The 24,015-nt window shown below is 40.6% G+C and overlaps 1 pseudogene; it reads left to right on the top strand.

Annotated features, from left to right (window-relative positions):
* Positions 1 to 5,451: 5,451 nt before the first annotated feature.
* LOC113098814 (serine/threonine-protein kinase WNK1-like) lies at positions 5,452 to 21,176 on the top strand (annotated as a pseudogene).
* Positions 21,177 to 24,015: the final 2,839 nt, after the last annotated feature.

The following is a 24,015-nucleotide window of genomic DNA, read 5'->3' as shown; positions in this document are numbered from 1 at the left end:
AGATGGTTCATTCCATATTGACTTAAAGTTAACTTAATATTGTATTGTTCTCTGAAGTGCAACAGTGCATGATACTAAGCTTTAATGTACTTCATTAGAGTAAGTTTTTGCCTTCAATGTTCACAGTACCACTTTTTTAACAGCTTAAACTGTTACACATCGATGTAAAAGCACACACCTTGTTCACTTTGCAATGCATCTGGCCTGACTGTAAAACAAGAGGCCCAAAACAAGGTTCTGCAGTTTGGATCCCATTATTGTGGAAAAGTACTGTCACAGATATGGTGTGTGTTCTTAGAAGCCAGGGCCCGGAGCCAGTTTCCCCCCCTCGTTCTTTTTTTGGCATGAGATAGGACAGATGTGACATAGCGCAAGCGTACTTAGGATGTGGTTGTCATTCCACAATGGTGTTAGCACACTCTGAATAAGGATAAACTCTTTTTTTATGAACGTGAAAAAAAGTAGTTGATGAACTGCATATGAAAAGCAGCTGTTTTTTTCTTTAAACTGTTTGGAAAGTTTCCTTGCTGAAGTTAACTTTACCCTAGCGTGGACCACCAGGCCTTTTTTTAAAAGATGCGTTCGCGGCCTGATGCGAATCATTAGATCTGTAGCCTGGCAGACATGGAGAGCTCAACAGCTGTCTACACTCAGAGGACTAACACTTCCTCCTATGGCAGAGAAAACGAGCTTATGAAGGGCAGAGCCCTGCAGCTGGTTACAACACACCCCTTCAGTGAAGAAATTCCTTAATGATAATACGATAAAGTTTTCTAAACTCAAGTAGTTTGTTCCAGCTGGACTGAAAACTCATTCTGCATAGATATGAAGGATTCCACCAAAATGTTGTTCTTGCTCTCACTTCCAAAAAGCAGATTTTTAAGCGAGTTGGCCATGTCCCTTTGACAGACTTGAGTTTTTTTCAGGATCTTAAAATGAAAAAAAAGTGGTGAAAACAGTTTTCATTGCTAGTAAATTTATATAACAAAGAAATGGCAAATAACATTAAATGTGGAATTTTGAAGTAGGAAGTATTTTTTTTCTTGTAAATTATACTCCAGTAATCTTCACTGTATACAACTTAAAGGGAAAAAAAAAACATTCATAGAGTTGTCTACCATATTTATAGTATTTTCTTAATTTATTAAATGCATCCAATTAAAAATGTTTTATTAACATTTTATTTACATTTATTTTTTACATTTTTGTTCTTTGAATAATTTAAACCTTTGAAATTTATTTTATATTATTTTTTAGTTATCTCGCTCTGTTAATATATATTATTTTCTCTCTGTATTTATATTTTTTCCTAAAAGTTTTATTTAACTAATTAAATACATTTATAAATACATGCATTTTGATATCACAAGAACTTTTGTAATAACAGTGCTGAGCACTTTTTTTTATTCTGTACTCGCTAAATGAAAATGACAACTGATGTATACAGTCTTGTCAGATCATTTATATTTATGTCAAAATGACAAAGTATTTGAATTATATTGAAATGTTTTGAAATTTGGTAAACAACAGAATTTGTTTGGTTCATGCAACCTCTTTTTGGACTCGAGCATCACCTGACTCCTGGCACACATAGTAACCCTTATGAGTTCAGGAGCCTCTAGTTTTATCTATAAACTGATGAGGTTCACTTTGTACTGAAGCCAGCTCTTATCTCTCAGAGCTTTGATCTACCTTTTGCTCTATTCCCCACTGCCTACGAGAATGCTATGCAGCCCGCTAGCATGAGTCATGCCAGTCCATTTTATTTGCCTTTTTACAAATGCAAATCTCAGGGGGTATTCAAGTGTGCCGTTATTCTGAGGCAGCTACCACAGCTGCCTCTTTCTCAGCTTGCTCTGCAGGTTTGATTCACAGATTAAAATTATGTTTGGTTTGCTCTTACTGCATATTTAGTCCAGTTCTGTGATGTTGTCGAAGCTGCTTTGATCCAGTTCCCCTCACATCCACAAGTGTCTTATTGCATTTTATTGTGCACCCACACAACTTCAGGTGAGAGAGTCTCATCTGCATTGATGCAGCTCAACGGGCCAATCACTATCTGTCCCATTACTCTGTGGAAATAGCACTGCAGTAGAAAAGACCTTTTCAGAAAAAGAGAGCAGCTCTGTGTTAATTCAATTTCAGGAGTTGGCATCGTATCCATTATCATTATTGTATTAGCATTTGGCTTATTTTCTCAGAAAAGAGCAGGGGTGAGTTTTCTAGAAAGGCTCGCTGCGGTATCTGGTTACTGCTGTGCTTTTTGGCTTGTTTACAGATAGAAGGGCACCACAGCTGCGCTTATATCTCCATGCCAGGTCAGAGATTTTTTTTCATGTGCGTCATTCGAGTAAACAGCTGATTGTTCACTGAACTGTCTGTGCACAAGCTCACGTGACTGGCTAAGCAGTACTAGAAATAAAAGCTGATCTGTTTGCCTGTGAGTTAGTTAATAGATAAGACGGGCACATATGCTGTCTCTTTCACGCCTACATACCCTACATTCAAAAGTTTGAAAAAGTTGTTTTTTAAAGAAATTTAGGCTTATTTTCATAAAGGCAGCATTTCTTCAATAAAAAGATTATTGAATTGACTGTTTTATAATACAGTCTTTTAACTTTTGAAGACCCATTTTCAGCTGCCAAGAATTCCATTTCACCCTCTAAGAAAATATTCTGACATTCTATCTCTCCTCTTTATTGAAGTGATAACTGTAAACATGGGTATCTCAGGTTTTCTAAAAATCTTTAATTCTCTCTAGGGCTGCACAATAAGTTGTATGCAATATTTAATGTGCATCTAAGTAAAGCCGGTTCTGTAATCAGTGGTAAATCTGACAAGCTATGCAAAACCACAATCATATTTTGCGTAGCTTGTTAGTGATCAAAGACTCTGTGTAGTTAATGCTGCTCCATGTGAAAGCGCGCAGGTGATGGAGATTTACAGGTGATTACAGAAGCGGCTTTACTGACAAGATGCACATTAAATATCGCATGTGATTTATTGTGCAGCCCTAATTCTCTCTCTTTTTATATATGCAGTAGGGCTGCACAATTAATTGAATTTCTAATCGTGATTATAATTAATTGATATGATATTGTTCAGAGCGGCAATTAGTCGTTCAAAGTCCATTTGTGTTATTTTGCTTGCTTAAGATGGTTCTTTCTTTGGACAAGTTATCTTAAGGATGATTTTAGTTTTAGTATAACATTATAATACCAGGTATATTTATTTATTTACTTTTTGTATTTAAAGAAGAAACCAATTCAATGTATACTACACATTTAATACTATAAAAAAAAGCAATAGGTTTTTTCAGTTAGTGTTTTCAGCTTATTTTCGTCCCAAAATATGGCATGTGGTTGCTTCAAAGAGTATTCAATGTAAATTGTGCTAATCCTAATTAATAATCACAGTTACATTTTCAAGGGAATAATCAACAATTATGATTTTGTTCGTAGCCTCCACTTGCAAGGGTATCCCTGTCTAATTTGTCTGTTTTATGTAGTTAAACCTACAGAGTGATATCTGTTTAAGCTGTGTTTAATCCTGTAATCAAACCTTCAGTTATTTTCATCACATGATTGAGAAGAGCACAAGCACCTGTGTTTTTATTTTGGGAAGCGGCTGCTAAAAATGATGCTTGCAGTTTGCCAAGACAAGCATGCATGAGGTGCCAAAGTTAAACGCATCACTTCCCTTACTCTCTCACACGCTCATGCTCGCCTACTCACTCACACTTGTTTATCCTTCCTGTGTCTTATCAGTCTGAGTGAATGCAAAATCTCCATTGAAGATTGGGAGATTTTGATCTCCATCTCCATTTTCTTTTTGCCTCAGACCAGAAGACCGAATAGCAGAGCTGCAACCCTCTTCCTTTTGTCCTGTGTTATCAGCCATTTATTAGATTATCTACAGACTCAGTGAGATGGGAAATAAGATGACCTCTGTTTGCAGAGAGGAGACTCCGAGCACTGTCACCTTAAAGTTTGGCTTTAAAATTTGGTCTGGGTGCCCAAAATCATATTTTACACAAGTACATGAATGCTTCCATGCTCAATTTTGCACCCAAAGTGGCGCTGAAGTGGGCATTAGCATGAACTGCCGCCTCCTATAGTCACTTTTTTTTCAGGTCAACTGTGGTTGGAGCAAGAGGTTTAAGAGAACCTTGCTGAGCAAGTTAGTTAATGTCAGTTAAACTGTCAACATGTTCATACCTAACTGAATGTCACCACAGTATGCAAGTAAACAGGAGTGCATAGGCCAAGCATTTGCGTACGACTATGTGTTTTCAGCATTTTCTCACTCTGATTGGCCTCTCCATCATGGTTCTTTTCTGCTCTCATTGCACTGCACCCCAGTCAATAGTGTTTACATTTCATTCCCCAATCTAAGGCTGAATCCCCTTTGTCTTTCTCTCTCTCTATCTCCATTGTCGTTTGGGATTAGTTGTACTTAATGGGTTGCAGATGCCTGCTGCTAGTACAGTTGTTAGTGCATTTGGGAAATGAATGACTGTCTGCATTAATGTGGAGAAAGAATGCCACCGTCAGCATTCTAGAATGACGCCGAATACACTGGTTGCAGAAAGCCAGTGAATCTATAGGTGTCTTCAGTGAACTCTTACTTTTTTTAGCTTTTATAAGATGCATCTAGCAATTTTTCCGCCAAGTCTTTTGCAGAATAGAATAAGCCCTCACGTAACATACGTGATTTAAGAGCTTGGTTTCTGTAAAAGTAGGCCACAGAAAAGTGGCCTTTTTTCCACAAAGTGCCACTGTATTTATTAATCAGTGGTGGTTGCTGGAGCAATTATAATAATGATTAATGATCAGGCTTGCGCGCATTGTTTAAACTGCTGATAACAGCTCAGCTTGACCGGAAAAAGGAACTTTGACATCAACACTTGGATACCCACATGCGCAGGGAGGTGCGTTCCATCCAAAAACCCAGACACTGTTGTGATTGGGCAGGTCAGGCTCCCCTGGATAGAATATGAGAGTTTTTTGGGGTGGGTCAGAGAGTCAGGGGAGATGATGTAGTGTTGTTTTCTGTGACCGGTCATGTTGAACCAGTTGCAACTTGCACCTAGCTTTTGCCGTTTCTTTATCTCATAGGTGCATTTTGTGTGTGGTCCGTACAGGGATTAAGCACAAGATAAGAGTGTTTAAACTGGACGAGCCTGGTCTCCTCCTGTGCTTTATGTTTTGTCTATGGAGGCTCTTTTGGAGGGCTGGCAGGAACCTGGGGTCGGGTTACGTTATTTAAGTTTGAGTGAACCCCCTCTAGTTCCCTCATGGGCCATAGTGGTTTAACATAAAGCCATGGAATTTGATTTAAAGCACATCTGTAATACTTACCCCTAAGTGTGTCGGTTTAGAAATTATTAACATGCAATAAACAGTTGCTAAGTATGGTTTCCATCACATTTAAGTAAAATGGGTGGCTAAAATGTATATATTTCTTCTGTTCTTATCCTTGCAGGATCGAAAGCTGTCGAAATCAGAGCGCACCCGGTTCAAGGAAGAGGCCGGGATGTTGAAAGGTCTGCAGCACCCAAACATTGTGCGTTTTTACGACTCATGGGAGTCGCCCTCCAAAGGCCGCAAGTGCATTGTGCTGGTCACAGAGCTCATGACGTCAGGAACCCTAAAAACGTTAGTGAAGATCATCTTGTCCACTTTCATATTATATTGTCTGTCCATCATAATACTGCTTAATGAATGGTTAAATGCAGAATTCAGCAAAAGTGTGTGTTTGATAGCATTATGGTATTACGTAAATGATTGTTAACACTTGCATGAAGTGTTTTCCAGGTTTTTCGTCGTCACATTTTTTCCAGTTCACAGCATCCGCTGTAGTTAATTTTGTATTGTAATACTGCATTCAAATGTAACAAGATGGCCTTTCAAACATGCTTTTCACCAGGCTCATGTCCATCACCATCAGCAGACCATCCACAGAGGCTGTGATTATCTATGACAAAACACACTCACAATAGAGCGATTGAATGAAAACTGTTATCAGAATGATCGCGGGGTGAGACACACATTGTGGGTACTGAACAGATGCAGGAGCTATAGTGAGACAGACCACAAACTGGACAAGCAGCCCCCTCCTGTGGATGTGTGGGCTCTGACACCCACCACCCCCCTCCACACACACAGCCATATATATATATATAAACCCACTTAAATACTAGTACATGACTATGGTACCATTCTTGCTTTTACCACCTCCCAAAGCAGTTCATAGAAATGTAGCATACAGACGTATTAGATTTTCATGAAAATAAATAAATAAATAACTGCTGATTCATGCACATGAAGACGTCACCAAGAAACCAATAAATGATGCATCATTTGTCGTTAGTTTCCAGAACACATAAAAAGGAGTCCCACAAAGATCCATCATCCACAGAGCCTCAGTCACACACAGTTAGTTATCTCTCACAGGGCTCACAACAACAGGAACACCACCATTACTGCCAGGAGAGAAAGACAGTGGAGGAGACCTGGGGAGATGAGCGAAAAAGGAAAAATGAGAAACAATGTCAGGCTTGATTTGTGTTCACCAGCCCTGGCATCCCAGCAGTGTGTGGCGTTCTGCATGGCTGCTCCTCGACCGCAAAGATAAACAATGATCAAACCGAGCATCCTACTGACACAGCTATGCCTAAACCACTCTTTGCTCTCGTATTTGTCTGGGTCACCATAGACATAACTGCCCACATGGGTTGTGTCCCTCACCCTGCCCCTGTGTCCTCACATAAAATACCTTTTAAAGCCTTCTAGTCCGACATTTTGAAAATAAACATACTGTTCACATTATTCAAACTGCTGCTCAGTGACAGTAGTCGATCTGAAAGGGAAATCTGACAATCCAAATGTATAATATTTTCTTGAATGTTTCAGGCCTTTGACTTATTGACAGTGTTTTAAATTACTGTAATATTTCAAGAAGTGCGGAGAGAGTTGTGGGTGTAGCTGGAGAACAGCCTGTTGGGGCCCTCTGGGAGCCACTGGGTGTGTTGAGTGATAAGACAGGTTTGAATCAGGCTTTGTTGCTCTCCCCCGTATCGCCTCGGGACTTACCCTTGGCTCCATTCCCACCTGTCAGTCAGACGCTACACTCCATCAAAGCCGCCCTGTAACGCCACCCACCTCCTGCCATTGGGCGAAGCACTATTGCTTGCTTCAGTCTTACTAAGCAAACTTCAGAGATAATCTCTTTACACAAAAACGCTCTTCTAATATCACTTCTCGTGCTGCCTGCAAAACCAGTTTTATCTGATCCAATTTATTCAACCATTTTTCTTTTACAATGAGAAGAGGAAAAGGAAGAGGAAAGGATTAAGCACAATTACAGTTATCCATAAACAGATATTTATTTGTTCAGTTATCTGATTCAAACAGGTAGGAGAGCAAACGCTGTTTCAGATTAAAATAAAGTCCCGTCCCGTAACGAATGAGTCAATTGTGCTACTGTATAGGTTTTGTTTTGCTTGTGAGCTTGTGCTCATCTTCGCCTAGGGCATTATGGGGCAAAGGGTACCCAGCTCCCCGTGTATTGGTGCTTGAACTGAGTAGATTGTTGTAATGAGGATTGCAAGGCCAAATCCTGGCTATGGCTTGGTTCCAAGATTTGATTAGGCCAAGCTAATCTAATCTAACGAAAGTGCTGTTCCGCCTTCTTCATATGGGGTTGTCCTCTCTTCTAACTGGGACTCATAGAGAATTCAACTGTCCATAAGGATGCTTCCAACACCCAGACCCATCATTGTGTAATCATTTAATTCTCCCTGATCCTTATATGGACTGAAATTTAGATCTTGTTGAGTAGAGAGTTTTCTCATTATATTTCATTCTCCTCATGGTTTCATTGGTTGAAACGGTCTATCCAAAATGGGAACGCCAAACCAGAGACCTGTAGACATCTATTATTTTCTGTTGATACATCTGTTGCTTGTTTTTACTCCAGCAAGGTCCAGTGAAGAAGAACATGGCGATAATTCTCAACTCTAATGTCTTTGTTCCTTAGGTATCTGAAGCGCTTCAAGGTTATGAAGATAAAGGTGTTGCGGAGCTGGTGCCGGCAAATCCTGAAGGGCCTGCATTTCCTCCACACCAGGGCTCCTCCCATCATTCACCGGGACCTTAAGTGTGACAACATCTTTATCACCGGTCCCACCGGCTCCGTTAAGATCGGTGATCTGGGCTTGGCCACCCTCAAGCGCTCTTCATTCGCTAAGAGTGTCATAGGTACGACCCAGCGCTAAAACATTCTTGCTTTCCCCACCTCCCAAGTCAGTTCACCATGGCATATACAATATAAAATATGTATCATGTCACTGCTTGTCTTTTCAGTGATGAGGTGAAATTGGGAAGATGGGGCATTTGCTGTCAGTTACGCTCAGATATTTAAGGCATGCTGTAGCTCTGAGCTACACTGTTCAAGTTAGACCACAGTTTTTCCAGTCAGCCAAGGACACAAGTTTTAATTTGGGGTAGAGACGGGGGAAACCCAGAGGAGAACTTCTTACGAACTGGGGGAACACCTTTAGATCCTGCTGTTTCCCATCTGAAACTAATTGGCCTGTAAATGCAACATAAACTTAAGTTTCCATAAACTTCGGGGTATTTTGGGTAATATATGCCTCAAGAATACCAACAAAGCCACATAGTGGATCATGCTTTGTTAGTAAGTTTGCTACGGGAACGTTTTGCATGAATATTAACAGATTAAACACTTTGGCCTGGAACCTGTGGTCTATAATTATTGAAATCCTAGAAATTCTTCTGCCGCCAGTAATGTCTGACATCTTTTTCCAAAGGTTTTCCTGATTGCTTCACCAGTTTTTCCCCTTTTCCTGTTCAGATGGTTTAGATATTGTGATACATTACTTTTTGAATCCCTTCTGTTTCCGCTGAAATTTACTTGTTTCCATTTTTTTTTTTTAGTTGTTTTTTTTTTTTCTGGTTTTGAGGATTTTTTCCTTTAAACTGTAGGGCTATAATCTCAGCTGGTCTCACTCCTCTGTATGGGTTATTTAATGTCCTGCAATTCGGAGAAGTAAGTATGTAAAAAAAATGGCGAGCAAGTGGTAAGTCAATAAAAGCAACCTAATCCAAAAACGGAAATATTTAAAAAATGAATCTATATTTATATATCGTTTTTCTGTGCCAGGCCTTTTAATGCGTGCTAGTGCACGAGCGTCTGCGCTCACTAGCTATGGACTTGCTCTGTGCATTAACCTGCTTAACCTTCTCTCATTACAGGCTAGTAGAAAGGTGAGTCAGTCATGTGTTTTCCATAACTGTGTTGTTGACATAGATCAAGTTCCATAGCTAGTCGCCCACCGCTGTCCGGTATCTCATTTAACGTGTTGGCGGCACGGCCGTGTTGAAAAGATAAACACAGTTTCGAAGTCCATCAGTCAGCTCTAAAAGTAGCCTTCACCAACGCATGTGCGTCTGGCTTAAATCAACTTAATGTTTGCGAGATGTTACTTTGTGCACAAGTCTGAAGTACTGAAATAGATCATCTAAAGGCCTTGCAGAGAAAACTGGTTTCTTTCACTTCTAAATAACTGAGTCCTGTTTTCCCCCTTCTTCTTTCTTTTATTTTTATTTTTATCCACATCTTTTGCTCCCCCTCTTTGTCTCCTCTCAGGCCCCTGTGAAGCAGCAATGCAGTTCTCCTCCTCAATCCTTCTTCTCCTCTGTCCCTTCCTGCTGGGGTGAGTAGAGATCTCAGGCACTGAGAGTTCTGAATGGTTCTTTTGATTTAAGGTACCCCTGAGTTCATGGCGCCTGAGATGTACGAGGAAAAATACGACGAGTCGGTGGATGTGTACGCCTTCGGAATGTGCATGCTGGAGATGGCTACCTCTGAGTACCCTTACTCCGAGTGTCAGAACCCCGCTCAAATCTATCGCAGAGTCACCAGCGTGAGTAACCTCGCACACCCCTGCTCGCTCTCGGTCCTTCATTCACTTTGGGTGCCTCCTTTCTCTCTCTTTCTGCTATAATCTTTGCCAGATCTGTCATTACACCCAGGCTTCTGCTTATGAAATAAAGCTTTTTCTGTTATGTGCTCACTGAAACCTGCCCATAGCTGGAGGCGTCACACTGTATATGAGATTATGCAAGCAACATTCAACTGTGTCATTCAAATGACTAGGAGTAAATGGTATGACCAAAATCTTACTTTTATGTCATAATAACAATCGATGAGCCACTTTCAAAGCTATTGTAAAAAACACCTTAAAGGGTAGGTTCACCCAAAAAATGGAAATTAGCCCATAAATTACTCGCCTTCAAGGAATTCTGAGTGTATATGACTTTCTTCTTTCGGACGAATCCAGTCCGAGTTATATTAAAATGTGTCTTTGATCTTTTAAGCTGTTTAATGGCACACACCGGGTGTTGCAAGCATCAGTCCAAAAGACGTTAAATGAAAATTGCCCATCCATAAAAAAAATTAAAAAATGGTCTCACACGGGTCAGGGATGAACAAAGGCCTTCTGTAGTGAATCGATGCAGTTTTTTTAAAGAAAAATATCCATATTTAAAACGTAATAATCACTTTAATGTAGCTTGCGCCAACAGTTGCACACTGAAGCAGTTCCGGGAGCATGACGTATGAGGTCAGAAAACCAATGTTTGTTAATTGGAGCAAAGGAAGCAAAGTTTCCTTACTTAGCAAAGGAAAACTAATCTCCTCTTGGCTTATAACAAAATCCTCTGATATTCTTCTTTACAAATCCTCATTTTGTACTTCTTATTCGTGAACTTATGATTTGTTTTGATCTATCCCCTGCACTTCCGGTGCATCCCTCCTAAGCGACGCATATACAGTGCCGAAGTCCTGGCCTAGAGGTTAGAGATTTTGACATCCTTACCCTAAGGTTGTGGGTTCGAGCCTTGCTCTTGAGCCTTGCTCTTGAGCAAGGCACCGAACACCGAACTGCTCCCTGGGGGCCGTAGCATAAATGGCTGCCCACTGCTCCGGGTGTGTTTTCACAGTGTGTGTATGTGTTTTCACTGCTCTGTGTGTGTTCACTTTGGATGGTTTAAATGCAGAGCATGAATTCTGAGTATGGGTCACCATACTTGGCTGTATGTCACGTCACTTTCACTTTTCACTCCAAACGTCATCTGCCCGGAACTGCTTCCATGTAGAACAGTGAGCGCAAGTGATTATTACGTTTTGAATATGGATATTTTTTTTTTTTTTAAATTTATCGATTTGCTACAGAAGGCCTTTGTTCATCCCCTGATGCCGTGTGAGACACTTTTTTTATTTTTATGGATGGGTGATTTTTATTTAACTTCTTTTGGATGCATGCAACACCCACTGAGTGCCATGAAACAGCTTAAAAGATCAAAGACAATTTTTTATACAATAAGGTATATTTTGCTGCCAGTCGCAATAAAAATTCGCTTTGATTAAATCTGTTTTACAGCCATCACTGATATCAGCTTGTGGTGTGTCATGTGTTGACTTTCCATGAAGTCAGTCTCTGGTTTGAACAGTTGCTCTCCCCAGCTTTAATGTAGATTTGTGTTTGACTGACGTGGTCTCATTAAAACTCAAAATATTCCACAATATAAATTTATTTCAGACCTCTTTTAAACCATTGTGATGTAATCATGCTTGAAGGTAATTAAAATTGTCCATCTATTTATGGACATACAATGTTGTCAGAACAATCGAGGTGAATTTCCCTGAGAGTACAGCTATATATGAATCCAAGACCATTGTTAGAAGGCTGGAAAAGGCCAGTCATGTTGTTTATAAATTGAATCAGTCTTTCCCTTCATTGATGTCCTTTGATATCATTGGTAGAGAAGGGTAGGGGGAGTATAAGGCAGTCATGAGCTTTTTTATTCTCGTTCAGGTCAATAGGCTGATCATATGATGCTGGAGGTTGAAAATATGATCAGCAGAGCCAGAAAACAACTGGCATAGGATGGGGAGGGGCTCACCAGCAGAGAAAGTTTTTCAGAGAATGCCTGAATGTTTTTATTTTTTTGCTGTTTTGATTACCAAAAGTGCACATTCTTACTGTTTAGAGCAGCTCTGGTCATTGTAAAAGTTAATGTAGAGGGTTCTAGAGTGCTTTTATTAGTGGTACGTACAGCTAAGTTTGTCTGTTTCTTTTCATCAGCATTCTTGAGTCAGGTTTAGAGGTGTTTCCCTTTCCACCTGTTAGCTTTGGAAAGTACAGAGCACATCGTAGATTTCACCAGCTCTATCTGCCTGTCTGGAAAACTGGCATCCACCCTGCCTTAAGGCTTTTTAATCTCATGAAGTCCAATCTCACAGGCACAACATTTCACTGAGAGAAGCAATTTAAGATTTACGCAATCAGGAAGCATGTTAAGCTCCGTAGACCCGGGGTTGCCCTCACAAACAGAGGCTCCAGAGTAAATGCTTTCATTACATTGAAATGGTTCAGATTTGTACTTTCCATCGAAACATCTGCAAATGCTGCCTGTAATCTCAAAGCAGTGAGCATGGAGTGGGTTCAGCCTGACCGTTTCACTGAAGTTTTCATGGAATTGGAGCAACACCGGTCTGATTGCATTGCAGATCTTCCCTTTTATTATTGTGGTGATTAAACCATAGAAAAGGCTTTAGAGGTGGAGCCAAAATAGATGGACTGTGTTTCCATTTTTTCACTGGAAAATTGGTCTGTTGGTAACAATGACATCAGATTTGTGACTATTATCTGTGAATGTGCTGTTGTCGAATATTACATTTCAGAATGTAAATTAACATGCACAAATTGTGCTGCAGACATTAATGATATCTTAAAATTGTGCAGCTTGTTGAGGAGACACTTACCAGATAAATAAGGCACTCCAAAGAAAGCAATTGATCCTGACTTGGATTAAGCATGAAAGTTTTTTTTTTTTTTTTTTATAGATATAATGTCCCAGTCATTGGGCCATATCTTCCAACCCTTGAATGTAATTTTAAGATGTGGCATCGATGGAGTTCAACCAGAAAAAAAGTATTCTTTAGTTTGCTTCTGCACCATAACACTTTGACATTGGTGGAGTTGGAGAGAGTAGAAGTTGAAGATTTGTGTTCCTTTACTCTACCCCCAGCTGTTCCAGGAGCCTTCCTCTCTCTCTGCTTTGTTAAATACAAGACGGTTGCTTCTAATTTTTCACCTTTGTTAACCATTAGGAGAGCTGGGGAACAGCATGTGACTGGCTTCAGGGACTCATTCACAGCTTTTTAAATCACCTTGTTTTCGGAATTCTTTGCCGTTCTTTCTGAATTCTGTTAGATAGTCTGTCATTCTTAACTTTGTTTGTGACTGGAATTTGAGGGGGGTTACTGACCTATATAAGGAGGTAATGCTGAGACAAGGGGAATAATATTTCAGGCAGACCACTCTGTAAAGCAGCACAGTGTTACAGGATTTCACTTGTAAGTTACTCTCTTTGTCTTGGGTGGTTTTGACAGTCTAGCTCTATGTAGCCATTTTGTGATGTTAAGTGTTTTTAAAAAGGTCATTTCAGGATTATAAACATATAGTTGGAAAAGTAGCAGAATATAGTTTTGTACCATTGGTTTTGTTGTATGTTGGTTTTATCACATGGTGGAGTTCGTTGTTTCCAGTGCTAAATCTAATGGCTGGGAATGAGATTAGATGTTGCTAGAAAATCATTCAGATTTGTAGAGATAAAGTGAAATGTACTAAACTAATAATTTACCCCTAAGGTTTTGCCTGTATTTGTGAATGATACATTTTAACAATATTTGATAGTAAAATTCTTAATAGTACTTTGTGTAACCTCATCTTCTGGGGAAGTTGTGGCCTAGTGGTTAGAAAGTTTGACTTCTAACCCTAGGGTTGTGGGTTCGAGTCTCGGGCTGGCAATACCACGATTTAGGTGCCCTTGAGCAAGGCACTGAACCACCAGCTGCTCCCCGGGTGCCGCAGCATAAATGGCTGCCCACTGCTCCGGGTGTGTGTTCATGGTTTGTGTGTGTGTGCACTTCGGATGGGTTAAATACAGAGCACAAATTCTGAGTATGGGTCACCATACTTGGCTGTATATCACGTCATTTCCATTAGATTTTAAATTGAATTATAATCTATAAAGGGATTTTTTTTTTTTTTTTTTTTTTTTTTTTATAAATTAATAATTAAATGCTGTAAATATTTGGATAAATTTCTTCATTGTACTAAGGCCAAAATGAATCTTTAAAATGTTTTTTTGGAAATCATATTATTAATAAAAAAATAAAGCCCTTTAGGCCTTTTTGCTTTTTTTCCTCTGAAAACTCCTGGCTTCCTCGCAGGCACTAAAGCGTGTAAAGCTTGCACCATATGTAGTTTTGTTAAGTCCCAGTGGAGCTCTTAAGGGATTTCTTTCACAGCACAAAAGACATGTTGATTTTATCTTCTTTTGTGTTTCAACCCTGCAGGGAGTTAAACCTGGGAGTTTCGACAAGGTAGCCATTCCAGAGGTGAAAGAGATCATCGAGGGATGTATTCGCCAAAACAAAGATGAAAGGTAAGGCTGTGTCTACCACACACACCCACGCTGCGTTCACAGAACTCCTTCATCTAGTCATACCTCAGCTCTCAGCGACGTGTGCCATGAGTCTGCCCGCAGATGCACTGAACTCTTGCTGATGTGAGCGTAAATCACAATCTCGAGGCGTATGGTCCTCCAAGTAGAATGTGAATAGTAGCAGTAGATAAGTGCCACACACTGTTTTGGAATAATTCCAGCAGCAAGCCACTTAGTGTAATGGATCTGTGATTACGTCAAGCCAGCGAAGAGAATCATAAGCCCTGAACAGACTGCCTCCTGTTCAAGTCTGTCTACCTAAATGTCCAAGCCAAAAAAAAGAACAATTATTTGCATGCATCATATTTTTAATGCCCTTGATCACCAGCTGAAGTAATTTTCCAATAAATGATGGAAAGTCATAAAGCTCATGTCTACCATATACAGCTAATCAAGAGCCCACTTGAGTTTTTGGGTTGTGAATGGAGAGCGAGTTTAAATGTATTTATATGATTGATCAGCTATCCTTGTTTAACATCTTTTGCCTTGTTTGAATGTCATTTTGCCTCTTCCTTAACAGATACACCATCAAGGACCTTCTGAACCATGCCTTTTTTCAAGAGGAGACCGGGGTGCGGGTGGAGCTGGCTGAGGAGGACGATGGGGAGATGATTGGCATCAAACTCTGGTTACGCATTGAAGACGTCAAGAAACTGAAAGGCAAATACAAAGACAATGAAGCCATCGAGTTTTCCTTTGACCTCCAACGAGATGTGCCAGAAGATGTGGCTCAGGAAATGGTGGGTTTATCAACGATTCTACAAATCTGATATAGCACATGTAGATAGTAACATATGCTTTTTTAAAATACAGGTTGAGTCGGGCTATGTTTGCGAGGGTGACCACAAAACCATGGCCAAGGCCATCAGGGACCGCGTGTCCCTGATCTGTCGCAAACGAGAGCAAAGACAGCACGTGCGAGCCGAGCAAGAGAAACGCAAGCAGGAGGAGGAGCAAAAGCAGTTGTCCAGCGAGTCTTTAAAGAACGTGCCCAGCTCTCAAGGTTCTGCACATAGTCAGTGCAGTTCCCAGCCTCCGACCCTGGCCTCGTCAAACCTGAGTGTGAGGAGACTGATGCAGACCCCGCAGCTTCAGTACATGCACGGTGGAATGACCTGTAAGTGTTGGACGCAACCTATCAGTCCATCAACCTACCTGAAAACATTTTTAATTAGCTATTTCTTTTGACAAGATACAAATAGCCAAATACAGTTTAGAGTATTAGTTCAAATAAATTGTAAGATATAATTTAGCCATCAATTTTCTTGCCATGAATCTAGCCACAGAAGCTATCTTGGCATTAAACACAAACAAACACACTATCAACCTACCTGTCGCTTCCTATTTAATTATGAATGTCGTATCTTCTCCCAGTGGCTGACGGGGTGCTTGACAGTGGTCAGGGTTCATCCGTGTTCTCAGAACCTCAACTCAGCATGTCGTATAGTTCTCCTGCATCATCGCAACCCCAACAGGTGCCTGGACAGGCTGCCTACCCTCCCAGCTCTCAAGCTCCCCAACAGCACACTGCATACCCCCAGCAGCCCATGGTAAGTCACAGAAGAAGAACTTGGGCTTGGGCACCTAATTGCAGGTCACATAGTTGCTTCCTTAATATTGACAAATTCCACACATATTATGTTACAGCATTTTCTAGCCAAAATGATGATCAGTGCACCACACCAAACTTCTCAAAACAAGAAACTGAGTTCCATGAGTTCAGGATAACATGTTTCCATATTGTATTGTAGTGTCTGTTATTATTGACAGGTTAATTCAGCAAATCATGTGGCCACATGTTTATGTACAGTTAGAATCTATTTAGTTCAAATGTCTCCATCTGTTCCCATAATATTTCATGTTGTGCAAAGGTAAGAACCCAATGAAGGAATTCAGATGTGATCTTTACATAGAATTTGTATAGCCAGAAATGAGTAACTACTGAATCATGAGTCAATGTTCAGTTGTTTGACTTTTGAATAGGATCTCTTTGTGGTTGCATGTATTTATCTTTGGAGTTTGATGATGGTTTGTTATTATAATACGCTAAATGAATGATGCATGAGGAAGGAAAGCAAAGCCATAACATCTACACTCTAAATGGATTTGATTCTTTTCATATTGCCTGTTCTCAGTAGGGTTGGGTATCGAGAACCTGTTCCATTTTAGAACTGGTTCCAAATATCCAAGAACTTGATATTCGATAAGACACGTACACTCCGCTTAATGATTCCTGTGTTATAATTTTTTCGGATTTTTTTATCTTATTGAAATTGGAATCGATAAAATTCAAACGATACCCAACCCTAGCTCTCAGTTCTCTCCCTCTCTCTATCTCTCTTTTTATTTTCTGAGCTGCCACTCCCTCTTCATCCTTTTTGCATTTTAATACATTCTTTGGGTTCCTTTACCTTCTTTTTGTTTCATGAAAGTATTTTTGGTTCCTCCCAAAAAGGCTGTGCCGTGTAGCAGTGCATCATGCTGTGCAGACTGGCGGCATTCATCACTTCCTGGTTGGTTGTTTTTCCATCCTGGGCACTTAAACCATGACCATTTCAGCACATCAGAGTCACAACACTTTCTGGTTCTTTCTCAGGGATTTTCTCATCTCATCTCTTCTCACTCATTAGTTTTGAATTAGTTTGCATTATTTTCCATAGAGCCTGAAACACTTTAGTCATAAGCAAACACCTTGATGTCAAAGACTCTTTTTATTACTCTAATTGTCTGTAGGGGTGACTTCTAATGATTTACTTTTATAATAATGGTTTATTAATCATTTCCTTCTCACCTGACTTGGTTGCTTAGTTCCAACTCGAAGTGATATCTGAAGTCTGCACAGCACTGATGACATTTGTACATTGTGATTTGTTATTGTACATTTATTTTTGTTCTTCTGTTTTTATACCCAATGTGCTGTACATATTCTGTGTGTTTTTCTGTTTATGCTGTTCTTAATCATAAAACATCTCAGAGGGCTGACTTTCTGTGATGTTTTCATGGACTTGCTAACCCCAGTTTGTATCCGTTGTCTACGTGGTAGACAGTCTGTGCTGTACATTTCTTGGAGCCTGAATACAACTTAAACAGTGACATAATGCCATTTCTTTAGTGATTTTTCTTAGCCGCATATAATTTCCTGTCATTAACGTGCCAAGTTTCTGTGTAACAACATGCAACCTGATCTCAGATCAGACAAGTGTTACTTGAATCTCAAAAATTAGCTCGCAATTCATGATTCATCCGGTATTGATATTGCCACATGCAGTCATAAACATACCTGTTAATGATAACACGATAAGTCATTGTAAAACTATTTTAGTTTTTGAAACATCATGAATCATCAGTTGAACCAGGCTCATTCCTTTGTTCTGACTAGACAGCAGATGTTAGATATAATCGATATGTAACCTTTGTAGGTCAAGGTTTATTGTATATCGATGTCTTTTTTCTTTCTGTGTAGCTTCTTCGAATACAATGTTGATTATTTAATCTTGTATCAAATGTTCTCATGTTATTTTCGTTTGGTTATTTGGCTTTTTGTGTTCCATTTGTGTTCCATTGTGGTTAATAGTCAGTTGCCCCTCCTTCACCTCTTGCCTCCTCCACCTCTTCCCCGTCGTCGTGGTCGTAGCATGTCTGTTTGCGTGCCCTGCTTTTCTTCCACCTCTGCTCTGTCGTGCCCTCCCGACCCACCTTCAACTCCTCTTCCAGTCGCATCAGCCCCACTCTCACCCCTGTTGGGGAGGCCAGATGAGGAGACGTTTGCGGATCCACTATCCAAAGCACTGGAGAGTGTCCTGCCCCTTCACTCAGCACCGCCCCGTCGCCGTGCCAGTCTCCCAGCAATCTTTGCCAGTCCTGTATGTTTTGGTCTCCCAGTGAACCAGGATTCTCCCTCTGTGTTGGACTTGGGTACAACATGGGTATCTTTGAAAAACACTTATGAAAATAAGAAGACAAAACTAGCTTAGAGAGGGCAAATATATTACAAGTTAATACAATAAAATAGTTTTCAGGAAAGATATTCACATCCCTAAAACAAAAAAAAACTTTCCTGCAGAGTTTAGCTCCGACCCTAATCAAACCTACCTGAACAAGTCAATCAAGGTCTTCAGGATTACTACAAAGTTTCAGGTAGGTGTTGTTTAATCCAGGTTGGATCTGATCTCTGGAGGAAAGTGGATCTCAAGGTCCAGAGTTCAGGACCCCGGCTCTACAATATTAAGTCAAAGTAAGCTGTTCAGGATCTAAAAAACATGGATTTTAAGCTTAACAATCTCTAATTGTTTAGTGTTAACTTTAAAACCATTATTGGAATTAAAAACACAAACTGCAGCTCGTTTTCAGTGTGTCTAGTCTCAAGCTGATGTTAGTCCCTTAGGAATGTTAGCATTAAACTAGCGAAAAGTGGTGTGTTAATAATGATGCAGTTTCACAAATTAGCTCTTATGTAATGTATCAAGTATAAATAGCTTATGTTTTTTTTTTTCTTGTATGTCAGAAGTTCAGAGTTGCTTTTTTCCCCCCTCTTCACTTGAGCCAAAAACTGATTATATCATTGCTCTGGTGGGTTATTAATCTTGAGAATATTAAGGGTTGACCACAAGTAAGTTTTCAGAATATGATGACATTAAAATCCTTTTCAGACACCCATGTTACCCCGGCCCACTCTGCTGGAACCCTGTGCTCACATTAAATGCAGATTGGCAGGAACTGCAATCATTTAAAATGGTTCCTGGTCCCCACAGCCTGTGAAGCATCTGTATTTAATTGTAAATCTGTCGCTGTCATGTTTCTACATCTCATTTAGCAATAAAACATTCTCTTAACTTTATTGTTTTGTCATCAAGACATCTTTGCCTGGTATGATGAATATTATCTGCTGTTTTCACTTGTCTTTTTATTTTTCCTCTCTCTTTTCTTGCTTTGTGAATTTTGTGATGTTGCTTTTTCTACTTCCTCACAAAGATGCTGTATGTTATTGTCACTGCAGCCGAAATCAGTGAGTCAGCCATACGGTGGAGGAGGCTCAGGTCTGGTCGAGCCCCCTCTCTTTTTCCCCACCATCCTGGAACGGCCTGTCTCATTCTCCCCACCACCATCTTGCTCGCCTAAAGCTTTCAACGTGCAGCGCCGCAAGAGCACCTCCATCCTGGAGGCCCACACGCGTCACTTTCAGCCCACCTACCATCATAGCTATGGCAGCAGCCTGCACCCGCTTTCTGGCATGGAAGCTCTGGGCCCTGGCTGCGAACCCTCCCTGTTCATGATGCCCAGGATGGCAACTCAAAGATTGGCCGAGCCACTGCACCTACAGCCCCCAGCAGAACCGCCATACGGATATAAAGACATGAGGGCAGAGCAAGAGGAAACTGTTTGCAGACTCAGCCTCAACCAGGCTGCATTAATGGACCAACTGGAAGCCATGGCCTACAGTGGCTACCCTATGACTGCACATCAGCTAAGCCACATCAGCTTCCATCAGCAAATGAAGGTGGCTGGTGCAGCGAGCTTGGCCTATGAGACTCAATCACAGCCTGGGCCTGCTTACCTACACCCTCATATCCAGAGCCATATGCGCTTAACCCACAGCCGATCCCACTGCTGCCTTCCATGAGTGTGTCTAGCTCTGCCTCTGCCCCGCAGCAAACCGCAGCTGCAGATCCAGGCTATCAGCCCCACTCGTTTCCCCATTCCGCACCACCCGTGTTGGCTCACACATCTGAACCGAGCACCACCTTTGATTTCCACATGCACAACCTCCAGGCGGACCCAGCCATGCTGGCGTCTAGACTGTACAGAGCCCGCCGGGGCTCCATGGACCTTAACCTGGAGGAAGCGTCTGGGCAGCCAGGGTTTGTGTGGTCGACTGCAGCCCGTTACCGAAGAACTGTATAGCTACGTGAGCCCGGAGCTGCCTCTTCCCCCCGGGCAGCCTGCTTCTCCATGGACCTAAAGAACTAAGTCCCGAACCTTCAAGTGACTCCATGACCTCCTCCGATGCTGGGGAGTTCCACTCGCCTCCGCCTCATTCATTGTTCCAACCTCAAGACTGTTCCGCAGCTCAATCCATCCCACAAACGTTGTACTACAAAACAGATGGAGGGAGCAACGTCAGTGAAGGACACCCACCCAGTCAGACGACGTTTCTGTTCATTCCACCTTCTGAATCATCTACCATTCCATCCTCACACATCAGTGCTCTGCACAGCACCTGGGCCCGTCAACCATCCCATCCACCGGACCTCAAATACCACGAGTCTGCCTTGTCCCATCAGGGCACTACCTTGGTACCTAGAAATACTTGTTCTCGTCCACCTTTCCCCAGCACTCCCTGTCTCTCTCTGTTACCTGAATTTTTTTGTCCCGTGGTTGTGGTTTTAACCCTCTCCAGCCATAATTTAGGGCATTAAGCTAAAAATGCATAAATCTGCTTTTTAAATCCCCTTTGTGGAAAGACATTTCAGTATCTTCCATTGGACGGTGTGATTTGTTTTATTTTCATTTCAGATGCACTTTGTAAGTATTATTTTGTGTGTATGTTCATATAAAATTGTTTTATATGATACTTGTGTGTTTGCACAGATATTTTGTAAACACTGCATATCTGTAGATGATATACAAATCCTCTTTCAAATTATTCTAACGATAAAGAACACCATCCAACAGTGGAAATAAAAGGATTTGTTTTGAAGATATGTAAAAAGAGGCTTGAATGCAGGATTTGTATGACCAAACACAGACACATACAGCACAAAGAGGGGGTTTAGACAGGTTTGCTTGTCTCCCAAGGTTCCTTTAATCTTCCTTACAAAAAAAAATAAAAATTGTTCTTTGTTGTATTCTACCTTAACAGCTGCTTTTAGATCTGCTGCTACATCATAGTTGGCTGGAAATGGTTAAAACGGTTCTTTCGTTTCTCTCAATTTTGTCTTCGTCGAGGACACCAGTCGAGAAAAAGCCTCAGTAAAGAACTACCAGCACAAGAACTCAAGATTTGTTGACTACTTTTAGGATGTTACCTTCATACGCTGAAAGGTCACCATTTAACCCTTAGAAGGTTGGCATTATCAGTGTCATCCTGCAGTCTCATTCTCCGCCCCTGTTTCATGCACCTTTTCTGCCTCTTTATCTTTTAATATTGCTGTTTTTTTCCTCCTCTTATCTGCCAAGTCTACTTTATTTCCTGATGCTCCTTAAACCTCTCACTAATATTGAATAAATTCTTCAGTTTAATGATAAGGTAAGGTGATTTGCGTTTGGAGCAACTATACTTGTCTGTAGAGAAAGAAAGAGAAATTGAAGGACAAGTATAATTGTAGCTTTCTAAGGGTTGCTTCTGTCGAAACCCTCCATGTTGGGGGAAAAGTGGTCAAATTGAGAAATGTGAGGTGGGCGGGTTTATTTTAGGAGACAACTCCACATGCTCTCTGAGCTTTTTTTTATTTATATTTTTTATATATATAACATTCACCCATGCTACAGTATCATGTAGATTCATATGCCATGAAGCCTACACACTCCCCCGGCTAACACCTGATGTTTTATCTTGAGATGTCAGAGGCATACACAAAAAGTGAATGGTGATCTGAGTGCATTGCTCACTCAGGAGGTGTTCACACTTTGTGTATGAATGGTCAGTATTTGAAAGTCATTGTTGTTTTCGCTGTAGCCAGCCATCATGTTTTGACTTGTCTTATTTTTCTTTTCATCTCTCCATCACTGGCCATATCTCTTTCTCTCTCTCTCTCTCTGTTTTCTCGCTCACGTTCTCTCCTGTCCCCATACTCCTCTTCATATTCATAACAGGTGCAGGTCCCAATCCCTCAATCTACAAATGCCATGTCTCTGGTTTCCTGCAGCACCCCCATCAGCCACCTCTGCTTTCTCAACAGGTAAGATCAATGGGTATGACCAATTCAGAATCATCTTTTCCCCCATTCATTAGCATGATAGCATATCCAGTATAGGCCAAGGCAAATAAAACACTCACTTTCCGCACACTCCAAGGCCTTTTGAGTTGGTTTAAATCTCTGGATTCTCGTCCTGCGTGTGAAGCTGTGGACATCAGAAGTGGCTTTATCTTACACTGTTTTGTATTTGTTTCTTATAGTATGGAGTTACTACGTCCAAGCATCCTCCTTCGCAGGTAGAGAAAGAAAAACCATTCCTCTCATTCTATCTTTCTCTCTTTTTCTCTCTCCCTCTATTCCACATTTTCCATGCACTTTTACTTTGAAGCTCTTTGCTTGCCATCTTACGTTTGTTATTTCATTATTGCATAATGAGCTATGTGACGTAAAATGTCTGCTCTGTTTAAATGAGGCTTGGAAAGGAAGCTTGTCAAATGTCTTAAAGTCCCAGATCAAGATTAAATATGTCTATATCTACAGTAGTTTAGGTTTGGTATAGGTTGAGTTGTTCTTTGAGGTAAGTTATTTAACAAGTGTTACTAAAGGATTGTTCCAGTGTGAGAACTATGATCTGTGACGTGCTGGTGGTGATTGCCACACACCATATTTGTTCTTGAGTTTGTAAAAGCGAAATCTAAATTTCAGCAATGCAATTACAGTGATGTTACATGGGTCAAGACTTTCTGGAGGATTTCAAAGCAGAAATGTGAAGCTTGTATTTTTTAAGTGCTTATTTTTTTGTGGTTTAAACTGGTATAATTTTGAAAAATACTGTGATGTAAATTTTTGGTCATACCGCCTCAATACTAGTAAGAAACTTTTCTAGTTTTAACTTTGTATTAAGGTATTATGCTCTTTTACAATGTCTTGTCCCATAAACTTGCATGTTAAGGACATTACTGTAAATGAACATGTAAATGTTTTGTGGATGTAAAATTATTAACGGCACATTGGCCTAATAATATGATTTGGTTGGGTACAGACTGCATGGGATCCCAAAATGTTCTCAGTTTACATAGAGACTATGAGCATATCTTAAGAGGTGAGTTAACATTTTGTGTGAAAATGCGTATTCTCTTTTTAGGCTGCTGTTCCACAACAGGTTTCCCTGGGGCAGACATTCCAACCAGGTGTCTCGTTATCCCACCAACAAGTTCCCCAACAGCCACCCAGCACTATGGTTCAGAGCAGCTCCCAGACACAGGTCCAGCCCGGCTCCCAGCCCACACAGGTACAAATAAATGTGACGTAAGCAAATCAAGCAAGTGCCAAATGTGTGTGTGTGTGTATATGGATATATATGCATGTATATGTATATAATATATGTAATACAATAAAATAATAATTTAAGTATTAATGTTAAAGATATTTTCAGAATTTATTATACATATTTTGTTACAACTGAAAAATGTAGTTCGTTTGCCTCGACTGTGCTTGATTGATGTATTCTGGCATGTTTCTGCCTGTATGTTGCATGGTTGACAGTTGTGTGGTAATGA

Source organism: Carassius auratus, unplaced genomic scaffold (assembly GCF_003368295.1).
Source record: "Carassius auratus strain Wakin unplaced genomic scaffold, ASM336829v1 scaf_tig00216688, whole genome shotgun sequence".
Classification (NCBI taxonomy): Eukaryota; Metazoa; Chordata; class Actinopteri; order Cypriniformes; family Cyprinidae; genus Carassius; species Carassius auratus.
The sequence above is the reverse complement of the archived record's forward strand: the minus strand, read 5'-3'. Positions and strand labels throughout refer to the sequence as shown.